The 22361-nt window shown below is 46.5% G+C and overlaps 1 protein-coding gene across 1 annotated transcript in view; it reads right to left on the reverse strand.

Moving 5' to 3' along the window:
- ADORA1 (adenosine A1 receptor) overlaps positions 1-22361 on the reverse strand; it is a 40261-nt gene that overhangs the window by 10262 nt on the left and 7638 nt on the right. The gene's annotated exons all lie outside the window — the stretch shown is intronic.

Genomic DNA, 22361 nt, shown 5'->3' on the forward strand with positions numbered 1-22361 from the left:
CTTACAAAGAGGGATTGGGATTTGTTCAGAGCATCTGATGCGGAGGACACTGCAGTGGGTGGGATGTAGGCAGGAAGGTTCGCAGATTCAGGGTAGGCGTGCGCTCAAAGTGTGAAAGTGAAAGTGTTAGTCAATGAGTCATATCCTACTCTTTGCGATCCCAGGATCTGTAGCCCGCCAGGCTCCTCTCCATGGGATTCTCCAGGCAAGAATACTGGAGTGGGGTGCCATTCTCTTCTCCAGGGGAATCTTCCTGACCCAGGGATTGAACCTGGGTCTCCTGCAGTGCAGGCAGATTCTTTACTGTCTGAGCCCCCAGGGAAGCCCCAACCTTGCCTACATCCCCAACCCTCTCCCGCAGTTCCGGGCATATCAGAACGTCCCCACACAGGCAACAGGAGACTGGGGACTGTGCTCTGACACAGTCCCCTGTGACTTTGAGATGCCGTCACTTCCTCCCCAGCCCAGTACTCTGACTCCTGAGACCAGTGAAGCCCCACATCCCAGGAGCAGGGTGGTCTTCAGGGAGGAGAGTGTCCCACCTGAACTGCAAACTCAGGAAAACAGCATCCAGACCTCAGCATTCCTGGCCATTTCCTGCCCTCAGATTTGATTGTCTCCGGTTCTTGGGGTGAGGCCAGGATGGTGAAAACACCAAGGCCAGATAACCCCACTTGCTGTGGGAGACTTTCTGACTCATTCGGTGGCATGGGAAAAAAAAAAATCCTGTCTGCATATAGATTTAATGACCTATGAGTGGTTGGCACGGTGAGGCTTTCCTGGTTTGACCACGGTAGTAAAGGGTGTCAAATTCTTTTCCAACAGAGTGGAAAGACCTGATGTTATAGGAAAACGGAGCTGAGTTCTGGTCCAGGCTTTGCAGGAGGGAGTGAGCTTGGGTGAAACTCTTCTCCAGTGAATGAAGAATGCTATGGAGTCAGATCTGAGTTTAAGCTTTGGCTCTACCAGTCAATAATCTGTAGCCTTGGCGAAGTAACAATTTCTTGAGCCTTGCTTTGTCCTCAGCACACTGGCACGAGGGGACCTACTTGGCAAGCTCACTGTGACCACAAGGCCCCTCTGTGAATAGTAGCAACTGGTGCCTCCTGTTACCACCACCCCTCTCCCAAGGACACCCCTGGCTCTACCAGAAAACACAGTCAGCTCCTGAAGAGAAACAAAACAGGTTGCAGCAAATCAGAGAAACAAAAAGTTACTTGTTTCACTTCAGCTCCCCTCCTGAATTCAGCCTTGGCACATAACTAGTCTGTGTCCCCTGATCTGACTAGTGTCTGATTCTTTGGGTGGGGAGCGGACGTGCATGGGGAGCTTGCTGAGCCCAGCACTACACCCCACACGGGGCCCTGGAGAAACCTTAATTCCTGGCTAAGTCCAGGAAAGCTCTTGCGAGTAAGCGGCCAGTGCAGAAAGTGGAGACGGGGGGACAGTCTTGGGGGACTCTGGTGCTGTCTCCCACCCCCCTCTGCTCAGCTTCTAGTCTGTCTGGAACTGTAGAGTACTCAATATCCGCCTGAAGGCCTGTTTCCCTCAAGGGGCCATGACCCACCCTGGGCAGAGAGACAGTGAGCAGAGTCCAGAGCAGCCCGAAGGCGGTAGCCCGCTGAGACCAGAGAGCGGACCAGAGCATGGAGTCACAGGGGCGCCCCCAGCTCCCCCCTGGCCTGGGGCGGGGGGCGCTCGCCCTGCGGAGGTCACTGCTCTTGAGGACTCGGGTCCTTACTCTGCTTTAGCCTCCTGGGCCTCATTGGTGTGGTTTAGTCATTAAGTCACGTCCAGCTCTTTTGCAACCCCATGGACTGTAGCCCACTAGGATCCTCTGTTCATGGGACTTCCTGGCAAAAATGCTGGAGTGGGTGGCCATTTCCTTCTCCAGAGGATCTTGCCGACCCAGGGATTGAACCCAAGTCTCCTGCAGTCCAGGTGATTCTTTACCAGTGAACCACCAGGAAAGCTGCTTGGGCTTTCAGGGTTCCCTAAAGTCACAGCATCAGCCCTCTACTCTAGGAAAGATGCAACAGATGTGGGAGAAGGGCAGGAGAACAGGCAGACCCCATCTCTGTGGAAATCTTTTCAAAGAGAAGGCCCATCTCACCCGCAGGCCTCTATTCCATAGCTTGTACTTTTATACCGGAAAGTCCTACCCAGGATCTAACTTCAGTCCCTCCTGCTGTATCCCAACCCAAGGAAGTACTGCTCTCAGGACCTGGAAGAAGCTGCAGTCATATTTTCCCAAGTCCTGTCCTTGCTCCCACCGCACGTTCAGGTTGGTGGAAATGTGGAGCCCCAGCTACAGCAGTAAGAACTCCAGCACGTAGCGGCTTCCCATCGTCCCTCCTTTCTGCCTCTTCAGGCTTCCTTTGCCTTGAGCCCCACCACAGGCCTACTCCCTGACCCCTGCAGTGTGCAGGACATTCACACGAAGCTGCAGGCCAGGCCCAGTCCAGGGGCCAGCGCAGCCACCCAGGCGGGAGCACACGGAAAAGTTCAGCAACGGCGTCAGCCCTGAGCCCTGCCCCACCCTGCCTTTCCGACTTCCTGGATTTGAGGCTTTTCTCCTCTTTTCTGTAGCACCGCCAGAGATGGGCTGGGGAGGAGGGTCCTGACCCAGTGAGAGATGGGGAAGCGCCCAGCATTGCCCAGGTAGGCACAGGCCAAGCATAGAGTCCCCTTCCCAGGCCTTCTCGCAGTCAGCTCACCTGGGTCAAGGTGGAGGCTGATACCCTTCTCTTCCCCGTCTGGGGCAATCACTAAAACTATGCTTTCCTCCCTGAGCATATAACTGCAAGTTGCCCAGTGACAGGAGTCGGGTCTGGTTCAATGTTGTATTCCTAGCACCTGCCATGGTACTGGTACACAGTAGGCACACAATAATATTTTTAGAAAGGAAAATAGAGTCACATAAAATGCTCAGTTAAAACCAGAGAAGTCAGAAAAAGAGAAGGTGGCGAGAAAGAACAAATCCAGTGAACAGAAAACAGTCACTAACACGGCAGATGGCCAGCGATATCACTGACCGTTTTAAATGGGGATAAAGCAGGAAGAAGAGGAAGAGGAGGCCGCACTGAGGCTTTCTGCTTCTTGCCACAATATCCCTTCTGGAAGAAAAACAGAACATGCACCCAGCCCACCAGCTGAGGAACCTCCCATAGACTGCTTGAAATTTCCAATCCTAAGTTTCTGTGCCAGTTAGTTACCCAGCCCACTTTCCATTCTAAGTCACCCAGCTTAATACATTAAGCTACTTAATTAGGTGATTCTAGCCTATTTAGAGTCTAACTACACTTCCTCCTGCTGCAAGACTAGACTTTCTTCTCACAGCTGCTCCTGGGTGGAAGTAGGGGACAGTCTGTTCTCAGCAAGCTGGCCTACATCCCCGTGACTTGCATCAGGATAATGCAGCAGCATGGAGTCACTGGCAGCATCCCAGAGCAGGGACCTGGTGAGGCAGCTTCTTGGAGTCTTGATCAATGACCTCATTTTCAGTCACTTCTGCCACTTCTGCAAAGCCTAATAAATCACTCACATCTGCCACAACCCTGGATGAGGGAATCTCACATTATGATGTATGTGGGCGAGGAGGAAGCTTATTAAAAATCAAAGCCTTTTTTCCCATCTACCATTCACAAAAACTTCAAAGTGCTGGGCTCAGAGCCGCAAAAAGTAAAGGCAGATTGTGGGCAATAATGGACCCTGGGGACTCAACCAGGCAAGAATTCGGTAGGAAAGGCATACCAGGCACGTGGTGGGAACACCAAAGTGGCTTTCCTCTCCCAGCTGATATTAATACCAACAATCTGGGCCATTTGGAAGATCCAACTCAAGCGCCCCACAAAGGGATCTGACCACCCACCTCTCCTGGGGAAGCCGGTACCAGTATCTGCAACAGAGTCACACCAGTTGGCCAGGGAAGCAAGAAGCTGTGTGACAGGCATCAGAGGGCCTGGGTTCGAATCAGACTCAAACTTGCTGTGTTAGCAGATTGCATGACCTCTCAGAATCTTAGCGAGGCAGATACCAAACGGAGCTGATAGCTGCCTCACCCACCTTCCAGTGTTTCCATAGTAACCACTTGGCACTGAGCCTTCGTGCAGTCTCTCCTTTCCTCTTTTCAGTCTTCCTGGGAAGAAGGCAGCGTCTCCACAGATGAGACTGGGTAACTCTCTCAGAGTCATACAGCTGGTGGTCAGAACGGGGATTGCACCTCAGGTCAGCTCCCTCCAAGACCAGGGTTTGGTGTCTCACACAGTCATATCCCCGTGAGGTAGGGCAGACCCTGAGAGCAGGGACTGTAGCCTTACGTCCCCTGTGTCCCTCACTGTCCAAGCTTCTCAGACTTCAGTGTGTGTCGAAGGAGCAAGTCCCAGTGGCATTCAGCTGAATGGTTGGCACAAAAGTAACCCTTTCCACCCTTGTTTGTGCAAAAGCCTGTCTGAGGAGCCCAGGAAAAAGAAAGGCATTGTCTTGGATCCTGTAGGAAATAGGAACTCAAATCCATGCCAAGTCCCCTGCAAACCACCTGTGTGACTTGCTTCTCTTTATGGAGAGCCCCCTCCACCATATGGACGGAGCAAAGGCAGGGAGCCAGAACGGGAGAAAGAAGGGCGAGAGGTTTCCACCTCAGCGAAATGACAGTGGGGTGGAACCTTTCTTCTCACAAAGCCCCTCCATCCAAGGATCCTCCCTGTTGCACACATTATCTTGCCTGACAGAAATGACAGCTTTTGTTGTTGACATTTCACAGGTAGGGAAACTGAGGCCTAAGAGGGTTCAGCCATGCAAGGCTGGTATAAACATCATTTTGACAAATAAAGACTTAACCAGGTTCCTCTGACTGTGGCCCAGTGCTCTTTGCAGGGTGCCTGCTACCAGCGGGTGGCAGAGAAAGTTTCCCAGAATCTCTCATAACACTAAGCCCTAGGACCAAGCCCAGCGTCTGCTGGGCTGCCTCTTTAGCCCATCTCCTCCATTCTCACTTCCATAGACCTCACTGGACTATTTCTGCTGTCATGAGGCCAGCAACACCTCCTGATTTAGCTTCCTTGCACTTGTGATTGAAGGAGCTGCACAGATGAGCATACGCAGGCTCTGGGACCTGAGAGGAAGCGGACAGGGCCTAAAGGAAACCAGATGGTGGGTCAGGCCGGGCCTGTACCCACTGCTGGCAGCCCCTGTCCTGGAAGTCTCAGCCCTCTCAGCCAGTTTCTCTTATCTGAAAAATCTTGTGTGTTCTAGCTCCGTCTCAGCCTAGAAGCTCTCTGAGGACGGGGACTGCAGTTCCCCTGGAAATCCCTGAGGACAGTGGCCGGGTGAGTGGGTGTATCACAAACAGCATTCACTTTGGTGTCTGCCAGGCAGGTGTTCAAGCTCCACTTTTGCTAATTACTAATTGGATAGCAATTTTCAAGTTCCTTTACCTCCTTGGTTCTCTATTTCTTTATTTGTAGAAATGATGTTTATACCAGCCTTGCACAGGTAAATAAAATTAAATATGCTGCCAAAGAAGTCACTCAGTGCTGCTCCTGACATTGAGGAGACACAGCACACAGCTGCCTCCCCTCCTCTCAAGACCACACACCTCCTTCCTCCGGACCCTTTGTCAGACAGCCTCGGGGCTCATGGAGGAGCTTCAGGCAGAGGGAGGAGCCCCGGGCACTGTACCCGGAACAGTGACAGAGCACCACCTCACACTCAGCGCACCTCCCAGCCTGCCGCAGCCACCTCCCCAAGGTAAACACGGGAAGCTTGTAAAGGAGCCCTCAAGACACAGTGGTGCAGGCGTGTGTTAACGTCCACCCCGTTTGCAACAGAGACAGACACACACACACACACACACCCACGCCACTGTCCATCTATTCTCCTCCCTTCCATGAAACAGCAGGAAAGGGGAAGAACAAGCCCTGTGGTACCAGAGAAAGATGGTGGGTTTACATTATTTTCATATGTAATCCTCTCAACAGTTCAATAAGGTAGATATCCTTATGTTCATTTTTCAGATGTAGGAACTGAGGCTCAGAGAGTTCTGCCAAGATCCCAGAACAAGTAAGCCGCAGAGTCAGGACGAGGAAACCAGCCCTGCCAGCCTGACTCCTGAGACACGCAGTTCTGCACCTCTCAGCTTGCCTCCCTTTTTCAGACTTAGCACACGCGCTGCCCCCTGGGTCCCTGCAGCCACTCTGCGAGGTCAGTAGGGGCTGTGAGTCCCGGCTCCTGGTGGGGATGTGGGGCCAGAGAAGTGGGGTGGCTTGTTCAGATGGTGCAGTCTGATGGTGCAGTGTGATGGTGCAGTCTGATGATGCTCCAGTTTGATGATGGGTGCAGTCTGATGGTGCAGTGTGATGGTGTAGTCTGATGGTGCAGTTTGATGATGCATGCAGTCTGATGGGTACAGTCTGATGGGTGCAGTCTGATGGTGCAGTCTGATGGGTACAGTCTGATGATGGGTGCAGTCTGATGATGGGTGCAGTCTGATGGTGCAGTCTGATGGTGCAGTCTGATGGTGCAGTCTGATGGTGGGTGCAGTCTGATGATGGGTGCAGTCTGATGGGTGCAGTCTGATGGATACAGTCTGAGTTCCAGCCTCAGGACTGCTGGCTCCCAGCCTCTCTCTGCCCTGGGAAAATGAAGGGATCAAGTCTCCTTGGTTGGGGAGGGGTTCCCTTGTCCTTGATTCTCCTCCCAAGTGTTTCCCTTCGTTTCTTCAAATCAACAGTAGACTGAGCTCAGACTCAGGCCACGTTCTGACCGGAAGACAAGGGCCCAAAGAGTGTCCCCTTCTTGCCTTTGTGGATGTCAGCAGTGGGAGGTGACAACCGCTCCTGTGCAGACCCTGGAGGCTCTAGAGCTGCTCAACCCTGAGGACTTCAAGCTCAATGCTAGCCTGCACGTCCAGTGGCTGAGTTCCCCCCACCAGCCCCAAGGTGACCGCTGACCTCATGTGGTCAGGGAGTTGTTAGTGTGGAGCTGCCAGTCCACTGTGCTGGAGGTGGACGGCCCTCTCCCAGCAGCCAGAAGTTGTGTCCACTCTGGTGAGGGGGAGACAGCATGGCATGACACCTGAGAAGGAAGAGGTGCTCCCAGACAGGCACGTGCCAGCACCTGCCTCCTGCCTTCTCGCCTCCCAGCGGCAGCTGTGTTGGCCTCGCGCGTTCCTGTCCCGTCGCACAGCCATTGCCCTGCCGCCAGCGTTAGCTCCTTTGCCCCTTCTGTGTGCCCGGCTGCCCATCTCACGGGTCTTCTTCTGTGCTGCGGCCAGAGGACAGGCGGGGCTGGAGCACTGGGGGTTCTGCCTCCCCCCAGACACACCCAGAGCCAGCTGACCCCTGAGCAAGGAGCCTTGTCCTCTTCTGTTCTGAGAGCACCATCTTACAGCAGTATGGTTAGCAATTGCACCCATTCTATAAATGTGGGAACTGAAACCCAAAGAGGTAAGTGGTTTATCCAAAACCACCCAGGGCTAACGGTGGAGTCAAGGCTCAAAGACAAGTCTTTTCATCTGTTCCGTTGCTCATTCAACAACCCCAGTTACACTTTGCTGCTGTGTGACTAATATCAAGCTGTTTAACCTCTCTGAGCCTCAGCTTCCCCAGAAAATGAAGAAAAGAGGAACATTATAACTACTACTATAAAATACTATTAGCTCCTCTCATAAAATTGTGTAAGGATTTAAATTAGAGAATCCACACAAAGCATCTAGCACAGGGCCTAGCAAATATTAGGTGTTCAAGAGTCACTTGCTACTATTACCATTCATTTATTGATCAGGCATTGGATACCAAAAATGGGCAGAAACTATGCCGGACACTGTGAAGGAGAGATGAACAGGCTTGGGCCCCAAGTTGCTCACTAGCCAATTAAGGAGGTCACCTCAGTGCAATCTGACAAGGGCTGTGTAACAGAGGCCCATGGGGAGCTGCAAGCAGGACAAAACAAGGAAGGCTTCCTGGAGGAGGTGTCGTCTGAGTTGACTATTACGGAATGAGCAGGAATTAGAAAAGAGAAGGGAACAGTTTTCTGAGGGGTGTGTGTATTTGTTTAAGACATGTTCTTATATGTTAAATATCCTTTTATATTTCTCCTCAACTCCAAGGCTTGGACAGATTAAGCTGTAACTGGCTAGGAGCAAAGAAAGCTTTGAGCATAGGTAAAAAGAGGGATGGGGCTGAGTGTCCTAGGTTGAGGGAGTAACCTTGGCCCTGTGTGCTTGTGTGTGAACCAGGCTGCTCAGGCCTCCTGGTGTATGCAACTGGTAAACTGCCAGTCTCACCCATGAGACTATGGGGCTGTGCCCTGGAGGGCAGGACTTGTGTTGTCAAAAAAACATTTCTTGACTTGAACACATTGTATTTCCACATCAGGAAAATGGGGGTGAGGCATGAGGATTGGGTGGGGGCACAAACAGAAAAGAGATTAGCTTGCTGGGTCTCTTCCCTAGGCCTTGAATGAAGGACTAGAATCGGAGGAAGCAGGGGTGAACAAGGAGAATTGAATGAAAGAGCTGCAAATCCAGAATATAATTTCTTGACCTTAAAAAATAAAAAGCTATAGCTCCCCCCCCCCACACACACACATGCACACACACACACACACACACACACACACACACACACACCACTAAGAGCCTAAAAACACCGGGGCCTCATGTCATGACTAATGGTGATGATGGCAGGGGTGTCATGCCTTCACACCCTTTGCTGGCGTGCTGGCTGCTCCCAGACTGTCAGCCCCAGGGCCTGAGTGGTGACTGCATCTCTCCCCAGCCCTGCTGGACCATCCGCATTGAGGCGGCACCAGCAGCCCGTAACACGGGGTGCGGAGTTGTGTTTACTCCGCAGAGGACAGGGCATCACATCAGGTGCATCTGCTGAGCACAGTGGGCCTCTAACACACTGAATGTTTTCCTCCCCAGAGAGGATTTATGGACTTGCCAGCCCCCAGGGGAGCCCTTGCTGCAGCTCCCTCAGAGGCCAGCCCTCCAGAGAGGGAAGGATGAGGCCTTGGGAAGGTAAACAGAGCTCAGGAGCGACTCTTCACACCCTTTCCTTATGGAAACAGGAGCATGGAGACCAACGTGAGCTGAACTACGGATCAGGAGGCCAGAATACTCCCCCTAACTTGCCAGATAAGCTTGATGAGACCCTTTATTCCTCTGATCTCCTGGGGATGTTTTAATAAAATAACACTTCACTCTCCAGTACCTGCATTTGCACTCTGCAGGTGAATTTAAAATATCCAACTGACTTCTTCTCAATCTAGCTACTCAATCTGCCCCACTAATGCTTCCTTCCCCCACCAAACACTGATTCAGCCACCTACTAAGTGCCAGTCAGGCATGTGTTGTTAGGTCCTGAAATACAGTCAGTGAGGCAGGTGAAGAGAACCGCATCCTTCTCTCAGAGGGCAGGCAACGTGTCTCAGTAAGAGCTTTCTCCCTGTGGGACCAGAGTGGCCGCAGAAGAGCAAGTGGTAAGTGAAACCAAGTTTGGGTTATTTGACAGTAGTAATAGCCACCATTAATCAGAAAGGTCGAGCAGTTAACCTTAATTAACCTTAAAGTTAAGTAACTTTAATCAGAAAGGTTAAGTAGCTACTCCAAGATGACTAGTTCTAAGTACCTGAACTGTCTGGGGATACTGCTCTTGCCCCTCATTCTACTCGTGTACCTCCATAAAGCAGAACCAGAGAGATCTTTCTCTGAAAAGGGGATCACTAAAAACATCTGGGATAGAAGCTGTGGTATATATATACAATGGACTATCACTCAGCCATAAAAAGGAATGCATTTGAGTCCGTTCTGAGGTAGAAGAACCTAGAGCCTATTATACAGAGTGAAGTCAGAAAGAGGAAAACAAATATCGTATATTAATGTGCACATCTGGAATCTAGAAGGATGGTACTGATGAGTCTATTGGCGGGGAAGCAGTGGAGACGCAGACAGAGAGCAGACTTATGGACATGTGGGGGCAGGGGAGGAGAGTGGGGCAAATGGAGAGAGAAACATGGAAACATACACACTACCACACAGAAAATAGCCAATGGGAATTTGCTATCTGACTCAAAGAACTCAACCTGGGGCTCTGTAACAACCTAGAGGGGTGGGATGCGGCGGGAGGTAGGAGGGAGATTCAAGAAGGAGGGGATATACATATACTTATGGCTGGTTCATGTTGATATATGGCAGAAACCAACCCAATATTGTAAAGCAATCATCCTCCAACTAAAAATAAATAAAATTAAAACAATACAATATTATAAAGCAATTATCCTTCAGTTAAAAATAAATAAAAAATTTAAATATCTGGGGATAAAATAAGTCATGGGAATGTAATATACAACATAGGAAATATCATCAATAATAGTGTAGTAATTTTGTATGGTAAAAAATCAACTAGACTTATCCTGGTGATTGTTTTAGATGTATAAAAATATCAAATACTATGTTGTACACCTGGAACTAATATAATATTGTAAATCACTTATACTTCAATAAAAAATGAAATATATCTGGGGTAAGAAGCTCTTTTCCAAGAAACATTTCCCTCTGGTGCCCCCAAGAGAATCATGGCCTGATACATTCCCATTCCAACTGGTAGGTATGCATCAGAGCACTTGGTTCCACTGGGCTAGAAAAACAAGGACTAAGAAGTAACTCTTGCCCTCCTGTAGTCTGTGTCCCTGCTTTCCCAGGGGTGGGAAGCAGAGAACCGGAAGCCTGTGAACTCTAAGAATAAGTGCATGGTGCCCTCAGGGCCGGCGCCAACCCCACAAACTGTACTGCAAAGCTTTCTCTGCTACACAAGGCTAAAGGAGATTGTTTCTGCATGGAAGAGCTAACAGTGCTCCACCAAGCAGTCCATGGCGACAGAGACCCTGTCCCTGTGTGACCTATGCCAGCCTGGGGTTTCCCCAGCCCTCCTGCTCTGCCCACTAGGGCTAGTCTGGAGCTGATAACTGCCTCCTTACTGGTTGACCATCTTCTTTACTGTGTTAGCTAAAACTAGGCCCCCAGTGCCCAATATAGCAGCTGTGAGAGGACCCTGCTTTGGAGTGGGAGAGGAACAACCATTGTGCAGAGGATTAACACAGTCCACACTGCCAGACCTGGAGAAGAAAATGGCAACCTACTCTGGTATTCTTGCCTGGAGAATCCCATGGACAGAGGAGCCCGGTGGGCTACTGTCCCTGGGGTCGCAAAGAGTTGGACACGACTGAGTGAGCAGCAGCAGCGCAATGCCTGGTTACCGGCAGGTTCCGGCGATGAGGGTGGGAAATGAGGCCGTGGACACAGAGCATCTGTGGAGAGTGCCTGGCTGACTGAGGATGGGCAGAGACTTGAGGTGGCCTTCACTATCACAGAAGCCACTGTACATCATTCTAAATAAAGCCTAGCAAGAAGGACAAGCCCCCAGCTCTGCCATCTCCTTCTGGAAGCTTTAGGGAGTCCAAAGTCGCATGTCCTTATTTCTGGGGTTTCAGCCTAAGAAAGCCAGTTTTCCCCTGAGAATTGAGCTGGGAACAATAGATGCAGCAGCTGGAGGCACCCACGAAGCTTGCTCGATGTTTGAGGGACTCCTTAAAGAAGGCGGTTTGAGGCCAAAAGGCTGTTTGTTGGACCACAAGAAAAGGACAGAAGCTGCTGAATCAGCAAGAGAGAGACTACCACTAGACCTGCCATTGCGTCACTTCCACTTGAATACCTACTAGGATCTGAATCACCCCCTCCCCAGCTCCTCCCTTCCTCACCATTCCCGGTCTCCAGAAATGGCACCACCATCTACCCCGTGGCTTCAGCCTTCATCTTGGGGAGTCACACTTGATCCCTCTCCTACTTTGCACATCCAGTTCTTTACCAGCTGGTTCTAACGCTAACATGCCTACAGTCTGCCTGCCCCACCCCCCGCCTGAGCCATGCTGTCTTACTGTCTCCTCTTATCCGCTCTAAGCCATTCTCCCCACACCAGGCAGAGTGACCTTACATTAATGTGGTAAAGATATTCATTTTTTTCAAATGTTAAACCATACCTGAATACTTGGGATAAAACCTGTTTGGTTGTGATATATTACCCTTTTTATGTATCACTGGATTTGATTTGCTTCTCTTTTGTTAAGGACTTGACATTTAAAAAATGTAATCTGGATTATGTCATTCCCTGCTTAAAGCACTCAAAGGCTTCACTGTGTACCTAGAATCCAAACCAAACTCTTGACCATGAACCACCTGGAGCCTACAAGATCCTGCCTTAGTCCTTGGACCCCAAGCGAGCTGGACTGACACAAAGTCTGCAGAAGCTAAAGTCAAGTGCCAACTACAGTGAATTCCAGGATGGCCTCCTTCCTCAAATTCTTTTCAATTTGCAATTGTAGCTATCTGCTTGTTTTTGCTTTTTAAATTTTTTATTGGCCTATAATTGCTTTACAATGTTGTATTAGTTTCTGCTGTATAACAAAGTGAATCAACTATGCAAGCAAGTGCAAGTCGCTCAGTTATGTCCAACTCTTTGTGACCCCATGGACTATACAGTCCATGGAATTCTCCAGGACAGAATACTGGGGTGGGTAGCCTTTCCCTTCTCCAGGGGATCTTCCCAACCCAGGGATTGAACCAGGGTCTTCTGCATTGCAGGTGTATTCTTTACCAACTGAGCTACCAGGAAAAGTGAATCAGCTATACATATACATATATCCCCCCTTGAATCTGGCTCCCACCCCACCCCATCCCACCCCACCCCTCTAGTTTGTCACAGAGCACCGAGCTGAGCTTCCTGCATCATACAACAGCTTCCCACTAGCTATCTATTTTACACATGGTAGTATATATATGTCAATGCTACTCCTCAATTTGTCCCACCCTCTCCTTCCCCCACCCATACCCTATGTCCACAAGTCCGTTCTATACATCTGTGTCTCTATTCCTGCCCTGCAAATAGGTTCATCTGTACCATTTTTCTAGATTCCATATATATGCATTAATACTATCTGGGTCTTGGTTCACTCCCACTAGCCTCTAAATTCCACAAGGGCATGGATCCGGGCTGACTTCTTGGCTATTGTAAGATACACAATGCCTGGCAAGGGATCTGACACTTCTGATTAAGTGAAAGAATGAGTTGTTCACCTGCTCTACGCCTGTGCCCATGCAGCTGAACACTCATATTGATCACCATGAACTTCAGGTGGGCCCTTAACGCTGCCTCCAATTGTACTAGACTTTCTGAATCTAGTCATTTTCCCATTTCCTAAAGAATTATTTCACACTTTCTACTCTCTCCATCACCTCCTCCCTCTCAGGTGATGACCTTGCTTCCCACTGCTAAGAAAACCGAAACACTCAGAAGAGAACTTCACCTACCAGCACCCACACCCTGCCTTCCTGCCTGTTAGATGACCTCCATGCTCCTCTAAGCCAACCCCTCTGAGTTTGCCCAGGTCCCAGCTCTGTTCGTCTAAACAACAACATCAATCCAGAAATTCTCTTCTTTGTCCTATTGTTAGTTTTGCACTCTCTACTAAATTGTCTCAGTAAGTACACAGACATACCAATGTCCCTCCTCAGCAAAAAACAGAGCAAAATGCCTCGCTCCCATTTCCCCTGGCAGCTCTTTCCTCCCGCCTTTGCGCTCTGCAACAAAATTCCTCAAAGGAGTAACCTATGCCAGCTGCCTTCGATTCCGTTCGTCTTCTCTCCTGAGTCCTCTTCAATCAGACATTTTTCTCCCACCATCGATTAGCATTGCTTCTGCTGACAATAATTCTTAGTCTTCGCCTCCCTTGCCACCCTGGCAGCATGTGGCGGCCAGCCTCTTGGTCCCCCTTCACCCCCTTCCCTAGCTGGCTTTTGGGACACCACGCTAGGGACTCGGGGTTTCTTCCTATATCTGTGGCTCTCCTTTAGTCTTGGTTGCTGGTGTCTCTTCTCCCAACCTCTTGATGCTCAGTCCTTGGTCCTTTCCTCTCCTTTTTAAAATAAAAAATATATACAATTTTGAAAGGTTGCTTTCTATTTACAGTTATTACAAAATATTGGCTATATTCCCCATGTTGTGCAATACGCCCTTAAGCCTGTTATACCCAATAGTTTGTACATCCCACTCTCCCACCCCTATGTTGCCCTCACCCCTCCCACTCCCCACACTAGAAACCACCAGTTTGTTCTCTGTATCTATGAGTCTGCTTCTTTTTTGTTATGTTCACTAGTTTCTTGTATTTTTTAGATTCCATGTGATATACAGTATTTGACTTTTTCTGATTTATTTCACTTAGCATAATGCCTTCCAAATCCATCTAAGTTGCTGCAAATGGCAAATTTGTGTTTCTCTTTTATGTTTCAGTAGTATTCCATTGGGTTTCCCTGGTGGCTCCGACAAAAGAATCTGCCTGTAATGCAGGAGACCCAGGTTCAATCCCTGAGTCAGGAAGTTACCCTGGACAAGGAAAGGGCAACCCACTCCAGTATTCTTCCCTGGAGATTTCCATGGACAGAGGAGCCTGTCAGGCTACTGTCCATGGGGTCACAAAGAGTCAGATACAACAGTGACTAACACTTTCACTATTCCATTTCAGTGTATATATATATATATACATATATATACATATATATATATATATACACACACACACACATACACACACACATCACATCTTTATCCATATCTGTTAATGGACACAGGTTATTTCCATATCTTGGCAATTGTAAATAATGCTTCTATGAATACTGGGATGCATGTATCTTTATGAATTAGTGTTTTTGTTTTTTTCAGATAGATACTCTGAAATAATATAGTAGTAGAATTACTGGTTCAAATGGTAGTTCTATTTTTAGTTTTTTAAGAAACCTCCATACTGTTTTCCACAGTGGTTTCACCAATTTGCCTTCCTACGTAGGAGGATTCTCTTTTCTTCACATCCTTTCCAACATGTGAAAATCAACATCAACAATGGCCTTTTTGATGAAATCCATTCTTACAGGCAAACGATTCAGCATCACAGTAATCCAAGGCTATGCCCCAACCACTAATGCCAAAGAAGCTGAAGTTGAATGGTTCTATGAAGACCTACAAGACCTTCTAGAACTAACACCAAAAAAGATATCCTTCTCATCACAGGGGACTAAAATGTAAAATTAAGAAGTTCAGAGATATCTGGAGTAACTGGAAAGTTTGGCCTTGGAGTACAAAATGAAGCAGGGCAAAGCTAACAGAGTTTTGCCAAGAGAATGCACTAATCATAGCTAACATGCTTTTCCAACAACAAAAGAGATGGCTCTACACATGGACATCACCAGATAGTCAACACCAAAATCAGACTGATCATAGTCTTTGCAGCCAAAGATGGAGATGCTCCATATAGTCAGCAAAAATAAGACTTGGAGCTGACTGGCTCAGATCATCCACTCCTTATTGGAAAATTTGGGTTTAAAATGAAGAAAGTAGTGAAAACCACTAAACCATTCAGGTATGACCTAAATCAAATCCCTTATGATTATACAGTGGAGGTGACGAATAGATTGAAGGGATTAGAAGTGGTAGACAGAGAGCCCGAAGAACTATGGATGGAAGTTTGTAACACTGTACAAGAGGTGGTGACCAAAACCATCCCCAAGAAAAAGAAATGCAAGAAGGCAAAATGGTTGTCTGAGGAGGCCTTACAAATAGTTGAGAAAAGAAGAGAAGCAAAAGGCAAAGGAGAAAAGGAAAGATAAACCCATTTGAATGCAGAGTTTCAGAGAACAGCAAGGAGAGATAAGAAAGCCTTCTTCACTGATCAAGGCAAAGAAATAGAGGAAAACAATAGAGTGGGAAAGACTAGAGATTTCTTCAAGAAAATTAGAGATACCAAGGGAATATTTCATGCAAAGACAGGCTCAATAAAGGACAGAAATGGTATAGACCTAAAGAAGAGGTGGCAAGAATACACAGAAGAACAAAACAAAAAAGATCTTCATGACCCAGATAACCATGATGGTGCGATCACTCACCTAGAGCCAGACATCCTGGAATGTGAAGTCAAGGGGGGCTTAGGAGTATTACTATGAACAAAGCTAGTGGAGGTGATGGAATTCCAATTGAGCTACTTCAAATCCTAAAAGGTGATGCTGTGAAAGTGCTACACTCAATATGCCAGCAAATTTGGAAAACTCAGCAGTGGCCGCAGGACTGGAAAAGTTCAGTTTTCATTCCAATCCCAAAGAAAGACAATGGCAAAGAATGTTCAAACTACTGTACAACTGTGCTCATTTCACATGGTGGCAAACTCAAAATCCTTCAAGCTAGGCTTCAACAGTACATGAATAGAGAACTTACAGATGTACAGGCTGGATTTAGAAAAGGCAGAGGAAACAAAAATAAAATTGCCAACATCCACTGGATCATAGGAAAAGCAAGGGAATTCTATAAAAATATTTACTTCTGTTTCATTGACTACACTAAAGCCTTTGGGTGTGGATCACAGCAAACTGTATATAATTATTAAAGAGATTAGGAATACCAGACCACCTTACCTGTTTCCTGAAAAACTTGTATGCAGGGCAAGAAGCAACAGTTAGAACCGGACTTGGAACAATGTACTGGTTCAAAATTGGGAAAGGAGTACAACAAGCTGTATATTGTCACCCTGTTTATTTAACTAATATGCAGAGTACATCATGTGAAATATCAGGCTGGATGAATCACAAGCTGGAATCAAGACTGCTGGGAGAAATATTAACAACCTCAGATATGCAGATGATACCACTCTAATGGCAGAAGGTGAAGAGGAACTAAAGAGCCTCTTGATGAGGGTGAAAGAGGAGAGTGGAAAAAGTTGGCTTAAAACTCAACATTCAAAAACAAAGATCATGGCCTCCAGTCCTATCACTTCATGAAAAATAGATGAGGAAAAAGTGAAAACAGTAACTCATTTTAATTTCTTAGGCTCCAAAATCACTGTGGAAGGTGACTGAAGCCACAAAATGAAAAGACACTTGCTCCTTGGAAGTAAAGATATGACAAACCTAGACAGCATATTAAAAAGCAGATACATCACTTTGCTGACAAAGGTCTGTATAGTCAAAGCTATGGTTTTTCCAGGAGTCATGTATGGATGTGAGAGCTCTACCATAAAGAAGGCTGAGCACCAAAGAATTGATGCTTTTAAACTGCTGTGCTGGAGAAGAGTCTTGAGAGTCTCTTGGACAACAGGAGATTAAAACCGGTCAATCCTGAAAGAAATCAACCCTGAATATTCATTGGAGGGACTAATGCTGAAGCTGAAACTCTAATACTTTGGCTATCTTTTGCGAAGAGCTGACTCACTGCAAAAGACCCTGCTGCTGAGAGAGCCTGAAGGCAGGAGGAAGATGAGCAACAGATGATGGGATATTTGGATGGCATCACTGACTCAGTGGACATGAATTTAAACAAATTCCAGGCAACAGTGAAGGACAAGGAAACCTGGCATGCTGCAGTCCATGGGTCACAAAGAGTCAGACTTGACTTAGCAACTGAACGACAACAACATTCTGACAGGTGTGAGTTGCTGTGTCATTGTGGTTTTGATTTGCATTTCCCTGATAATTAGTGATGTTGAGCATCTTTTTATGTGCCTTTTGGGCATCTGCATTTCCTCTCTGGAAAAATGTGTATTCAGTACTTCTGCCAACTTTTTTACCTTTTTTTTTTTTTAATGTTGAGTCATGTGAGCTGTTTATATATGTGGAATATTAATCCCATATTGTTTCATACTATTCACAAATATTTTCTCCCATTCAGTAGGTTGCTTTTTCATTTTGTCTATGGTTTCTCTTGCTGTGCAAAAGACTTTAATTAGGTCCCATTTGTTGTTTTTGTTTTTATTTTCATTACTCTAGAAGATGGATCCAAAAAAATATTGCTGTGATTTATGTCAAAGAGTGTTCTACCTATGTTTTTCCTCTAGCAGTTTCATAGTATCCAGTCTTACATTTGACTTTATTTTTGTATGCAGTATTAGAGAATGTTGTAATTTCATTCTTTAACATGTAACTGTCCACTTTTCCCAGAACCACTTGTGAAAAGACCATCTTTTCTCCATTGTGTACTCTTGCCTTCTTTGTCGCAGATTAACTGACCATATGTGCATGGGTTTATTTCTCGGATCTCTGTCCTGTTCCATTGATCCGTGTGTGTGTTTTTGTGTGAGTACCATACTGTTTTGATTACGTAAGGCAAGGACTGTGATTCCTCCAGCTCTGTTCTTCTTTCTCAAGATTGTGTCAAGGTTATATTCTGTATCTTTTGTCTTTCCATACAAATGTGAAAAGTGACATTGGTATTTTGACAGGGATTGCACTGAATTTGTAGATTGCCTTGGGTAGTATAGTCATTTAAACAATATCAATTCTCCCAATCCAAGAACATGGTATATCTTTCCATCTGTTTGCATCATCTTCAGTTTCTTTCATCGATGTCTTATAGTTTTCAGACTACAGATCTTTTGTCTTTTAGGTAGGTTTATCCCCAGGTATTGTATTCTTTTGGGTGCAATGGTAAATGAGATTGTTTTCTTAATTTCTCTTTCTGATATTTCATTGTTAGTGTATAGAAATGCAGCCGATTTCTATATATCAATTTTGGATCTTACAACTTTGCCAAGTTACTTGATGAACTCTGATAGTGTCTTCAGAATTTTCTATGTATAGCATCATGTCATCTGCACCCTCTTCTTTATTTCCACTTTCTCTCTTGGTGATCTCATCTAGCCTTATGAATTTAAACACTATCTACATGCCAATGGCTCTCACATTCACATCCCCAGCCCAGACCTCTCTCCTGAACTCCATCCTCATATATCCATCCAGCTGCCTGCTCAACATTTCACTGAGGTATTTGATAGATACAGACAATTCAACATGCCTAAATTTGAACTCCTTTTATTGCTCCCACAACTTGTATCACCTATAGCCTTTTCCACCTTGGATAATGCACATTCCATACTTCCAGCTGATTAGAACTAAAATCTTGGTCATTCTCAACTCTTTTTTCTCTCACACTTCACATTCAAGCCATAAACAAATTTTTCTTTCTTCCAAATATATCCAGAATTTAAACAGGTCATGCCATATTCATTCAATGGAATTCTAATAACAATGAGAAAAAAAAAAAAAAACAAGCAAAACCTACTATTTCATTCAATAGTACAGATAAGTCTCAGACATAATTTTAAGCTTCAGAAGCCAGACAGAAAGGAGGATATACTACTCAATTCCCGTTATGAAAGTTCAAGAACAGGCAACAAAGTCTATGGAGATAAAAGACAGAATAGTGATTATCTTTTGGAAAGTACCTTTAGGGTGCTGAAATTGCTCCAAATATTGATCTGGGTGGTAGTTACATAGATACATCCATGTGTGAAAAAGTTTATTGAGCTGTACATGTAAGACTATGTACTTTATTGTGTGAATATTTTATCCCAATAAAAAGGATGTGCTTAGTCCCTCAGTCATGTCTGACTCTGCGACTGTATGGACTGCAGCCCATCAGGCTTTCTGTCCATAGGGATTCTCTAGACAAGAGTACTGGAGTGGATTGCCATGCCCTCCTCCAGGAGATCTTCCCAACCCAGGAACTGAACCCAGGTCTCCCTCATTGCAGGCAGATTCTTTACCATCTCAGCCAACCAGGGAAGGATACAGTAAAAACAATACAAAAAGCTAAAATTTGAAAGTGCACACCCAGAATTAATCACTTCTTACCATCTCCTCTGCTTGCTATTTTATCATTCAGATTCAAGTCACTTCCCTCTTCTCTTGCCTGAATTTCTGCTTTCCACTCTACTTCCACACATCAGTCAGAGTGAGCATTGAAAACCTAAGTCATTAATATCATGTCACTTCCTTGTTCTAAACCTGCAATAGCTTCCCATTTCCCTCAGAGTAAAAGCCAATGTCCTTCCAGTGGCTTCCAAGCCAGCAGTTTATAAACTTTTCAGCCTTATCTTCAACCACTCTCTCCTTTTACCTCAGCTGCACAGACTTCCTTGCTACCACTTTGGGTACATTTCTTCCCCAGAAACTTTGCTCTAATTATTTCCTCAGCGTGGGTTATTCTCCCAATATCTGCATGGCAGAGGTCCTCAGCCCCAAGTTTGTGTTCAAATAGCACCTTCTCAAGAAAGCCTCAATGATCACTCCATTTATAATTGCAAAACTAACACCACCACCCCCCACCCCCACTGACCCCTATCCTGGCATTTCCAATTTCATTTGCCCTGCTCTTTTTTTCTGTTTTAATTGGAGGAAAATTGCTTTATAGTGTCGTGTTGGTTTCTGCCATACAACAATGCGAAACAGCCATAATTCTATACATACCCCCTCCCTCTTGACCCCCCTCCCTCACCCCTCTAGGTTGTGACAGAGTGCCAGGCTGGGCTCCCTGTGATTTACCTTCTAACACTCTACATATTAGGTTTTAGGTTTATTATGCAGCATCTGTCTACCAACCCAACTAGCCTGCAAGCTCCATGAAAATCTTTGTTCTATTAATGGATATATTTCAAGTGTCCATAACAATGCCTGGCACATAGGATTCCTCCTATGAATGAATGAACAGATATCTCTAAATTAGGGCCCTCTGTGGAGACAAATTAGGGTTAGACAAATCAGTTACCCTCCTCTCCCAAAGAACAGAGTTCTGAAAGCAGGTGATAGGAAGATAGTTCCAAAGGCCCTCTCGACCATGACCAGGGCTGCAGAGAGTGGATGTGGAGTCAAGCCCAGACACCCAGCCCAAGCACTGCAAGCTGTCACGGGCTGGATTCCAGCTCTCCAGCTACTCGTACTCCCACCAGCTAGACGGGTTGGGATTTTTTACTTGGCCACCTTGGTATACAGGAATCCACAACTTCAGCAGCGTCTAAGCACCCCCAGACAGAAATAGAGACCAAACGAACTCACCCATCTCTGTATCCCCAAGCCCCACAAAGTACCCAATAAATGGTCAGTACAAAAATGTATGTTTATGAAATAGATAAATGGATATAACCAGCTCCCTAACTGAACAGCTCCCTGCCATACTGGTAAAGAAAAAAATTCCAAAGTGAGGAACATTGCAAGATAAGATGTCTGATCTCCGTTTTTTGGGGAAGGGGTCAGGGAAGCCCATTGCCAGCTTCCCCACTCTCTCTGCCCACCCCCAAGCCAGTATTTCCAAGGAGATATGAATACCAAGGCCCACCTACCTGTCTCTTCTCTGTATCCCACCCCACCTTCAGCTGCTAGCCTTTTCTTTCTTCTGCAGCAGCTGATAGCCTCCTCTGGGCTTGAGTTAAGAGACTGAGGCTGAAGAGGTGATTCATGCAGTTCATAGAGTCAGGTATCCTTCTTCCTCTCTGTCCTGTGCCCACCCTGCCAGATGAGGCCAACCAGGAAGTACCATACTCCAAGCCCCTCTCCTCTAGGGGGTGCTCTCCTTACCAAGACACAAAGAAACAGGATTCCCAGGCCTCCTGTGGACTGGTCTTGGGGCCCAGTCATTCCTGCCCTACCTAGCCCAGAAGGGCAAATGAGCAGAGAAATGCCAGATGCAGCTATGGAGATTTGCAGTTCTCATGAAACTGGGCAGGAGGAGCAGGGAGAGTAGGAGGACAAGGAGTTGGGGAATATTTAAATTTGTAAAATCTCTTACAGACAGAAGCTGTGCCATTTACCAGGAGGCACAATCCAGAGTTCTAGGCTTGGCCCTGATCCTACAAACAGTGTGAACTGTGGATATCACTGCAGTGTTATTTGTAAAAATTTAAAAATCAGTAATAATCTAAATAGTCAAATTATAAGGTGAGGTGAAGTCGCTCAGTCATGTCCGACTCTTTGCGACCCCGTGGACTGTAACCTACTAGGCTTCTCCGTCCATGGGATTCTCCAGGCAAGAATACTGGAGTGGATTGCCATTTCCTTCTCCAGGGGATCTTCCTGACCCAGGGATCGAACCCGGGTCTCCCACATTGGAGGCAGACGCTTTAACCTCTGAGCCACCAGGGAAGATAAGAATGAATCAATAAGATGTGATAATCATTTATTAAAAAATGTTTACAGCATGTCTACTCTGTGCCAGGCATGGGATAGACATCAGTATGTGAGCAGATGCGTTCCTGCCCTTTTGGTGCTTACTAAGTCCAGAAAGAACTACCTGGGCCAGGAAAGATGTGAAGGAGAAATATATCCAACCTGAGTAAGTAACAGAGGAAATAAAACTGGTTTAGCTGAGGAGGGGGTCAGAGAAGGCCTCTCTATGAAGGTGCTGTTTTAGCTAAGACCTAAAAGATGAGTAAAAAGCCAATTCAATATTATATCATTATAAAAATCCTTAGAAAATATTTTTATTGATGGGGGAAAT

The sequence above is a fragment of the Oryx dammah genome, unplaced genomic scaffold (assembly GCF_014754425.2).
Source record: "Oryx dammah isolate SB20612 unplaced genomic scaffold, SCBI_Odam_1.1 HiC_scaffold_21, whole genome shotgun sequence".
NCBI classification, from domain to species: domain Eukaryota; kingdom Metazoa; phylum Chordata; class Mammalia; order Artiodactyla; family Bovidae; genus Oryx; species Oryx dammah.